This window comes from Meleagris gallopavo, chromosome 2 (genome assembly GCF_905368555.1).
Source record: "Meleagris gallopavo chromosome 2, MGAL_WU_HG_1.1, whole genome shotgun sequence".
NCBI classification, from domain to species: Eukaryota; Metazoa; Chordata; class Aves; order Galliformes; family Phasianidae; genus Meleagris; species Meleagris gallopavo.
In genome coordinates, this window is record NC_139405.1 from 40810843 (window position 1) to 40821323 (window position 10481).

Consider the following 10481-nt stretch of genomic DNA (forward strand, 5'->3'; position numbering starts at 1 on the left):
TAGTTTTAACATATGGAGAGTTTGTGGTTCAACATGTATTTTTTGGACTTCTATCAAGTATAGACCTTAGTGAAATTGCTAACTCAGAAACCTTTCTCAGATTTGTCAACCTTGCTGATGCAGCAGTTGTAGCTTGCTGGCTTGGTGCCGGTTTGTAAACTAAACATCCTTTGTGGGATGATGTGAAATCACAGATTCCTTAGTGCATCTCCTTAATCTCACCCCTCCACACCTGCTGTCCTCCTGGGTGATTTTACTGCCTCCTCAATGTCCTCTCTAATATCTACAGTGCAATTTTGCAGTCTAACTCTTCAAATTCAGCCTCTTCCCCTGCGCAGGCTTTTCCTCTGTTCCAGAGAGCCACACTGACCCCCTCCTTCTGCCCCTATCCCCATAATTTCATTAAAGAGAAATAAGGGAAATTCTTGTCTGTCCTCCAAACCCATTCTCCAAGCCTTTTCATTCATCACTATTGACAACTCTTCCATCTTCCCAGTCACTCAGATTGACAGCTATGAAATTATTTTTCACTCCTCACTTTCTAATATCAGGTCCCCTCAAATTCTGTCTTCTTTGCCTTTGTAGTACTCTAAATCTGTCTCTTTCCTTTTCTTTTGTGTCACTCATCATTTTGCTCTCCTGGTATACTGCAGCCTTCTTTTCTTTGCATTTTCTGGAAGCCTCTCCACTGAAGCTGACCCAATAACCATTGGCTAAATTCATTTATTCTCCCTTAGCTAAGACAGTGTTGTTTGTTCTGTTGTTTGTGGTTGCTTTCTTTTTTCTTTTTTTTTTTTTTTTTTTAATTCAAGTTCCATCTCATTTTCTCCCATTCTTTCTACATCATGTTCAAAAGTATAGACAGAGATTTTGTTTCTTTAGCGCCTTCCCATCTCAGATCCTATTATGATTGCTTGCCCTTCCCACTCTTCTTTCTTTTTCCCTTCCCTCTTCAGATTCGATATTTGGGTCATGCTTCTTCCAACGTGTTTATCTATTTATTTTATTTAAATCTTTGCTGTCATGCCATATTTACTTCTTTTACATTTTCTTCTAATGTACTTCTTACTGTTTCTTAGTGCAACATTCCATGCTTCTCCACATAAAATGTCACTGTGGAATTAGATCAATGCTTCATATGATTTCAGCTACATTTATCTCTGTCTTGTATTTTGTCAGTCTAAATATTATATTCTTTCACTAAAGTGGGAATTCTGTAGAGAAGAAGCATTATTATTATTTTGTTGTTTTTCAATTAATGAGCAATTGTCCCTGATGTAGTTAATTTCCAATCATAATCATTAGTGAGATGACAAGAAGAATAATCAATATTTCTCTTAACTATTCTGTGGAACGACAGGATCCTGGTATGTTTTCACGCTCTGCATTGTAGACACTGCTCCAGATTTCTGAGTGTGTATCCTTTGCTGAAAATACAAGTTTGGCAATTACTTTTCTGGAAGGCTTGAGAAGATGATTTCTGTAATGTTCAGCAGTTTAAAAGTTGCTCATCTTGTGTGTACAAGCTTTTTGTGGGGGAATGTCTTGCAGAAAAAATACAGTGAGTATTTGTCTCACTCAAATTTCATTTTCAGTAGCTGTTTCCTAAGAAAAATGAGAATGCTCTTTTCTCGAAAAAACATGCACTATCAGATATGCATATTTTATATTTGCTTGATTCAGGGAAAATAGATAATATTGGATAATTTCCACTCATGAACGTGCATTGCTACTCAAGAACCTTATCACTGTACTGATTTTCTTTAACAAAACTGTGGCAATTCAAGAAATTCAATTATATACTCAGCAGTTTAAGTTATTCTTACATAGTAACAATTACATTTGCGACAACTGTCAGCAACTACAGCCTTCATTGCTCAAATGAATTTAGAACACATGCAATCTGTTTGCTTAAATTACAAAACTGTTAGTAATAATATGACTATTACTTGGGAACAATCTTATTAAACAGAACTCCTGTCTTTGTAGATCTTTTCACTAAGAGATCTGTTCTTCAAGCCATTGTAACTCCCTTCGATCTAAAGATAAAATATTCTGGTCTGTGTTCTGAGCATATAGCTACATGATGTAACTTACACACATACATATGTATTTATTTAAACATCAGTCTCTTCTGGAATTGATGAATTTTGGCTGCAGTTCAGAAATATTTCAAGATTGGCTTTTGAGATGGCTTTAAGAATAAGTATTTCTTGCTTAGGTTTCAGCCCCTTTCATAGCTACATGGCATAAAGGCTAAAATACTTCTAGTCACATTTTAGTCACAGTTGTTGGAGCTAAGAAAATCAAACTCTATTTTAGTGATTGCCTGTTTTGCACTTCTATTGTCTTTAGAAATTTAATTTCTTCTTTGGGGTCTGCAAAAGTGCTAGGTGCAGAACACAAAGTTAGTATTTTTCAGAAATAACTTCTGATTATTCATATATAACATACATTCATGTTAGCTGAGACTGTTGTCATGAACTGTCTCATCATCACCTTCCTTGGAAGCATGAATACCTGTATACTTTTTGTGTTCAGAAACAGCAAGGAAACACCAGGAAAAAAACTTATGTGTAGTAGAGAAATTATGGAAAGACCCTGCACGTGTCCTTTTCAGATACATCAGTTCTACAATATTTCATCTTTTGTCCCTGGAAGATAAAAATTTAACACCAAGTAAAATGCATATGTTGTCTTGGTAAAAGCAGCTATCTTACAGAGGAAAACAAGTATCCATAATGACAGGGGATGAGATCAGTTGTGAAACAGTGGTTACAATAAAGAAATTTAATGTAGATGTGTTTTCTTTTCTCATCAAGTTACTGCACGTTAGACTTCATGGTTCCACAAAGAAACTATGTAAAAATGATAGAATTTTTTTGTCTTGTAAAAACATTTGCTCACAGAATGAACTCCTTGAAAACTAAATGTTTATGTTGCCACAGTTTAAACAAAAACATCTTTAAGGCAGCTTGGCTTCAGAGATCAATCCTGTGTGTGGGAAAACTCTAGCAATGGACCAGCTTTGCTGGGCAGTTCTGATTTATACTTGATTTGTAAGGCAGATTTGCCAAATTTATGTTCCCTGTACAGTGCCAAGGTCCAAAGCCTATTTTGGTGTCAGTCAGCCCAGCTATGCTGTTTACAGACTTAATGAAATGAGCCAGAGATGTGCCTCACAGAGTTCCAGGAATATTGACTCTGTACTTTATGCTAATAATTGTTCAAATTATTGCAGTGAGAAATTCACCAGACTGGTATACATAAGACCTGGCTCTGACCATGATGGATTTTACTGCATATGCAGGTTATATATCAGTGTTGACATGGGCGTGCCTATTTACGAACATAGCTTTATTTAAAGTAATTGGGTCTAGGGGGATGCAGGATATGTTCGCAGGAAAGATTGTACCATTCATTAGAGTATACATCCAACTGTATTATGCCAAGAAAAGGCAAAAATGTAACTGCACAAGATTTTATTACTGGCACCAACAAATAAAGTCCAAATCTAAAGCGATTCCATATTCAAAGCTGTTGTGCCATATGTACTGCTGTCTTTCTGACCAAGAGCCATAAAATTTGCAGTTAATTTGCTGTGTCAATTCCACTTAAGGACAAGTTGCTATTGGCCTCGCTTGAAGGGCAAGTGGAATTCAAATACATATCAAGCACAGAACTGAGACATATGCATCATGGCTGTGCTGCTGTCATATTCTTCTGTAAAACAGACATGATAATGTTACATGTGTATAATATTAAGGATTTGGTTTGGCAAGGCAGGCATGCATGAAGCTGTTAATCTGATTTTGTGGGTTGTTGATCAACATATTCTCAAGTAATTTTTCTCATAGAAGCTAGTCAGGATTCTTTTGATTCAATATATATTTGCTGGAACATGTTGATTTATTTAAACTGAAACTTTGCAGAAAAAAAAGGATCATTTTTGACTAAATTTTTGCAGTAAGTGTTCTGGGTGCCATTATGAAATTTCTGGTGATGTAAGGAGAGGACACTATGTCCTACACTACCGAGTCGTCTAGGATCTCAGATATTAGAGGTCAGGCTTGAAAAACTTAGGGGAGAAACTTGGCATTTTTTGAGTTTCAAAGGGAAAAAAAAAATACAAACACACACACACAACAACACACACACACACACACACACACACTTTTCAAAATATCCCATCTTCTTCACTGCACAAAATGAAATGCTGAAGCTGTCTGCATGTACATGTGCGTATATATGCTGTATAAGCATATGTATGGAATTCCTGTGTTATAGTCAATGCTACCACATGGTTAATGCATAGCTCTGGTATAATGTAAACTTTGACTCTGTGAAGCCATTATGATCCACTTTGCATAGAGACTGTTTTTTTTTGACAGACAAAGCTACTTCTCACATACACCTAGATGGGAATGTCAGGAGAAGACAAAACATCCTGATGTCAGCTGAGATCCCTATTTTCAGCTGGGATAATATAATCTAGCCCTCACTTCATGTCTGCAAGCTAAAGTCCATGTAAATTCACAACAAGTATTTGACCCACCATTAGGAAAGTACTACAGAGTTTAATTCCAGATCTCTTGAACCAGGGTGGATATTCTCTTCAAACTGAGGAAATCCCTATTTGTTATGAAGCTGCATCTAGAAAAACCTATTTCCACTTTTTTTCAGTGGAGGAAATCTTGCCAAGTTAACTTTCTGGGAGAATTATAATTCTGAGGCATTCAGTTAATACTCCTTCAACTCCTTTGGGAATTAGTAGCAATCACTATGCAGATGTTAGCATGTAACTTTCCAAGATGTAATTATGAAATAGCATGTGCCTTTGACAAGGGCACGTCTTACCAGTGACTGTTTTGGGAACACTACATTTAGTCAAGGGAGAATAAAGAGACCTTCTACCTGGCAGGAAAGTTTCCCAGCTTTCTTGCCAACATTTAAATCTCATTACGTAAATCTCCCAAATGTCTGGCAGTGTTATTTACTGAACTCCTTGTCTGGTTTTGTTGTTGTTTTTAATGTCATATCTGATTTAAAAAGACTGATCGTAGCTCAGCTGAATTTCAGTATAAGGCATGTCAGGTATCAAACCTAGGTAACTGCTCTTAAAAGCAGGTGCTGTAAAAATTCTATTGATTCAGTCATAGTGTGGCTTGCCAAACCTGGTACTAAATAGATTGGATCATCACCCCTTCTGAAGACAGAGTTGTTAACTGAAATAGTGCATGAACGGGTTGATGGTTGGACTAAACATTCTCAGTGGTCTTTCCAACCTTAATTGATTCTATGCTACAAATTTTCTCTTTGATCCCCAAAAAACTACGCAAACAGCCGTTTCTCCTTTGATTCAGTAGCGCAACAATTAGGAATTCATTTGAATATCTAAGATGTCTTTGAGTGATAGTCATATTCCATAAACTTCTCATAACTAGAGAAAAGAAACAGTGCTGGTTTCAACCATCTGAAATTCTTAGTCCTCTTTTGACACTGGTACTGACCATTCAGAGTGACCTTAGGGAAATTGTATCATTTACACAATTCTTGAGTTTTCCTGCTTGTAAATAAGAGATAATTACATTTTCTTTTCTTTGGCCAGTCTTTAAATATTTTCCAACAAAGAATACTATGTGGCTGCTATCTAGGGAATAATGACCTCAGCTGAAATCTTGCTGCTAATTTCAGTTTGTATTTAATCAGACTATTTAAAAGTATAAAATTATTAATCATTCCTGATGTATTTTTAAAATATCCTTTCACTCTGAAGTGCATCAGGTTCCAAATGCTATTTACTCCTTTGGGGTTTACAGAACTTTGGATGATTTTTGCACATAGTTTCCTATCATCTAAAATTCTTTGAAAATTCTTGCTGTTACAACTTCACATTAGCCAGAAGCTTCAGGATGACCCTGGAGCAAATTTGTAAATCTTCTGAAACTTAACAAGGACCTTTGCGGTCAAGAGTCTATTTAGCAGATGAGGCTTGCGTGTGGTTTTGAATTGTATAGAAGAATTTCCCACTGTTCCACTTCTAATGTCTCTTAAAAATGACTTTAGTGAAAGAAGGAGACGTAGCTTAACAACACAACAAAAAGCCTGAAGAAAGTAAGTAGTCTGTGATTCAAAACGTGGCACTGCAGCTTTAAATAACATAAAATTTTTGAAACCAAGCCAAACTTCAATCATATTTGCAGATTTGGGTTTAAATAAACAGCACTGCAGTAGCAAATGGAACATTCTCACTTTGCTGTTTACATTTCAGAAAAGCTAGCTCTGAGGGCCAACCCTGTGGCAAGGAATAGTTTTAGATTCATTTTGTTCTTTCTTTGCATTTGGGCATAGCGGTAAACTATGTGTATTCAGGCAAAAATTATGACCCGAAATTCAATGTGTACTGCTTGTCATGGTATGTGACACAACTAGAGCATCTTTCCAAAGAACAACTGCTGCTTAAATATGGTAATAATTTGTATGAAAACATATGAAAGGCTTTGGGAATGCTTTAGTATGCATCCCATTATTCAGTTTTTCATTTTCTCCTTGACATCTTTGCTGCTTCCTTCTTATACATCAGTCACATGGTAAGCACAATAAAAACCTAACCCACTGTGGGAGGTTTATGTCTTAGGAGGGTTTGCTTAGGTCTGTGCCTAAGGACTGAAATGTGCTTACAGCTCTATTTGAAAAAAACATGGTTAAAAATGTTGCCATTCAGGTATACAGTAGTGAATTAAAACTAAATAGCATGCTGATAGAAGCTGAGCCAAGACCCTCAGCAAAAGAAGTATCTCTCCACACTGCAAAAATACTTGTGATTCTATCAGCTCTTTGCCAGAGATCTCTTTTTCTGAGTATGTAGGAGCAGTTTCAACATTCTCTTCACAAACAACATATCGTTCATAATTGTGACCATATTTGGTGGTCTACTGATCTTTTTCTAGACCAAGGTTGAGAGCTATAGTTATATACACCTCGAACAATGTACTAGGAGCAAACTTGCTCAGTATGCATGTTTCCAGCATGTATTATTTCAGCAGTACCGCAAAGTCATAAATGATCTTTTTTTTTTCAGCATAGCTAAACAAGATTTGAAATATCCCCAATCTTTATGCTTTTAGAAAACATTTTGCAAAATACAGATTTTAATTTTTTTTTGTGGCAGTCAAAATTACAGTCCTAGCTGCACCTTACTATAAAGGTTAAATATATCAATAGCCATGACAAGCAAGAAAGCATCATTTAGACTGTAGGTCTAAATACCCATCCCATTGCATCCCATTGTGTGTGCAGTCAGCACTTCTGTAGCCCCAGTCCTCCCTAAACCCATCACTGCTGACACCGCAGGATGGGCAGTTCACAAAGCCACTGCTCTTGGTGCCCTGCTGTATCAAACACCTGGTGGGTCCACAGCCCTGCAGCAGTGCTCCTATGGGATGGCAGCATGGGGAAATGGGATGCACCCCATTCTGCTTTGCCACTTCGTGATGCTGAGCAACATTAGGAAATGAGTCCTCTTTAAATTTAAGCTTTGTCCAGAGGTGACTCAACTCTTTGGAAGGGTAGATAACAGCAGGACAAGGGGAAGCAGTTTGAAGTTGGGGGGGGAGGAGGGGGTTGGGTTGGATGTCGGGGGAGGTTCTTTGCTGTGGGAGTGGTGGGGTGCTGGAGCGGCTGCCTGGGGAGGCTGTGGATGCCCTGCCCATCCCTGGAGGTGTTTGGGGCCAGATTGGATGGGGCCCTGGGCAGCCTGGGCTGGTATGAAATGTGGAGGTTGGTGGCCCTGCCTATGGTGGGGGGGGTTGGAGCTTCATGATCCTTGAGGTCCCTTCCAATCCAATCCATTCTGTGATTCTGTGTTTTTGGAATATGTTTGTTAAATTATATTCAGTTTTGAACTATACTTGAGCTAATTATTCTTATTCTTGATAATTTTCATATAAAGCCACAATCATAAATGAGTGATAGCTGAAATGCTCTGTTTATGCCCACATAAATGTGTGCAATCCATTATATTTCTAAGCAGACATTTCCTGACATCCTACATTTCAAGGAATCTTATCTTTCAACAAGATTTGTAACAGGCAGTTCAAGTCAAACACTCATATCCTAAACATCCTTTCCTCTGACCTTGACAAATGCAATCTTGTCCCTGTCAGAATGCTGCTTTAACAACCATTTTCCAGCCTGTTGCTTTGATCAGTGTATCCCCTCCTTTCTGCATTCAATTTGCTCTTCATCTCCTCCACTAAATGAAAGTTTGTTCACTTTCAAGGCTCTTCATAGCTTTCTTCCACCCATCTCTCATTCAATATCAAGACATCAGCTTCCACCTCTGATTGACCTATGATATTTACTTCTACTGCTGCTTGTTGCATTTTTAAGAAAGCACGCTTTTACTCTTGCTTTCAAATAGTCCCTTGTAAGGGATTACTCAGTCTCTTAGTAGCTCTCTGAGTGTTTAAATGTTTTTTTCTTAAAAAAAAAAAATCTGAAAAGGTTTTAATACTGATATGCCAATGCTCTTTATGCATGCCCATAGTGTGTCTCCATCCATAAAAATAATACGAGATCTGCTCTGAATGCAATGTCTCCTATTTTAAGATGTTAGCCCAAGACATCTGAGGCAGATGTTGGTGATATGGCAGTAGCAGCCACTATCCCACCACTATCCTGTTACATTTTGCTGCTATGTGACAGATGGCAGCAGAGGGGCATTCTGACAGAGTGGTATCTGACATTGGAGTGTGGATGAAGAAAAAGGTGTGTGAATTTTACTATGCAGAAAAAAATTGCATCCATTCATATTCATGGATGTTTGCTGAACATTTCCACTGACTAAGCAGTGGATGTGAGCTCACATGATGCATTTCAGTAATGGAGACAGCATCAGTGGCTCCTCTGCTGGTACAGCATGAAGGTTCTTGTTCGTTGCTGGCAAAAATGCATGGTTAATTGGGTGTGTTTGATGAAAAATATCTTTTTGTAGATGAGTGAGCATTTGCTCAGTCAAATAGTGTTATTACGTTCTTTGTATTTGTTGTAGGTTCCATGGAAATGAAAAGGAGGCATTACTTCCAGAGCAACCTACATGCGAGCCAATATAATAAGGATGCTCTTCTGTCCTGATTATATACAAATCATTACATCTTTCCATAACTGCTAGTTTTAAACAGTATTTTTTTAAAAAACCCTTTAATCAGACCACACCTTACCTATGAAGTTGCCCTGATGTGACTACACTGCTCCTACATAAACTCATATGTATTGCTATCAAATCAATGATCTTATGGCAGCAAAATTATTGGCATGGACATCTTCGTGCTTTTGATTCTTTCTATGACTTTCAGGACAGAAGTTTAAGTACACCCACAATATACTCCTCTAGTTTGCAAATGATGCAATTGGGCTGCATTTTCACTAAGAGGTTTTATAAACACAACCAGGAGGATAGAAATCTTACTGTGCAGAGGAGAGTTGAAAAACAATCAATAAACCTCTACGAAAAACAGCGAGAAGTGACTGGCTCCATGGACATCCAAAGGAATTTTGCCATTTTTGTAAGTGAAGCTAGAATTTCACAAAAGATGTTAATGAAATATCATAAATGGGGGTTGTAAACTGAGAGCACACCATAACATCCAGTTCTATAAATGCCATGAATATGCACCCACATTCTTTTATAATGTTTCAGAGGTAAGTCAAAGTAAGAGATGATCTGAATTTGCTTTTCAGTGGCCTGCTATAGATCTTCCAAGAGAACTAACTCCTCGCAAACTGTAGTAAACAAGAGAATCAAAATACTTCTCTTTAAAATTAAACTGTTAAGCTATAGAATTTCAAGAGAAACATGAGATAAATCTAACTTTGCCACCTGTTTTAAACAAAAGAGATTTACAGGCCCTGAGCTGCCTTAGTTTTGTAAGTTTTGTTCAGATAGCTAAACTGAAAAGCTGTGAGACTATTTAGCTTCTCAAACCTGTCTTTGTGATAAAAGGACAGACTTGGAAATGGTCAGACCACAGGCTGTTTCTGTGAGATGACTTGGGATATGTGGGATAAACCAGAGAAGAGATATCTGGGTTTATGAAGTCTATTTAAAACCTAAATGTAAAATAATTTATTTTCTTCAAAACAGCAGAGGAATAATACAAACTTTGTTGTATATTGACAGCATGGGATATTAGGCCTATTTGTCTGGGTTCTTTAGTTAAGTTTTGCCTGGGGAACATCTTCTAAAAAAAAAAATAAAAAATAAAAAATGAAGGTAGTCACAGAAAATATGGAAGATAGTAATCCTCACTAAAGCAACAATCCTTTCAATAATTTCTCTCTTAGCTGAAGTATTTTGATCTGTGCTTCATTTATCCCAGTTTTGCACATAAAGAAGAAATCTGAGCTGGGATAGCAGGGGAGAAGATCACTGGGGTGAAAATAAAAATAGAATCTTTTGCAACTTTGTATGCTGACTTTTA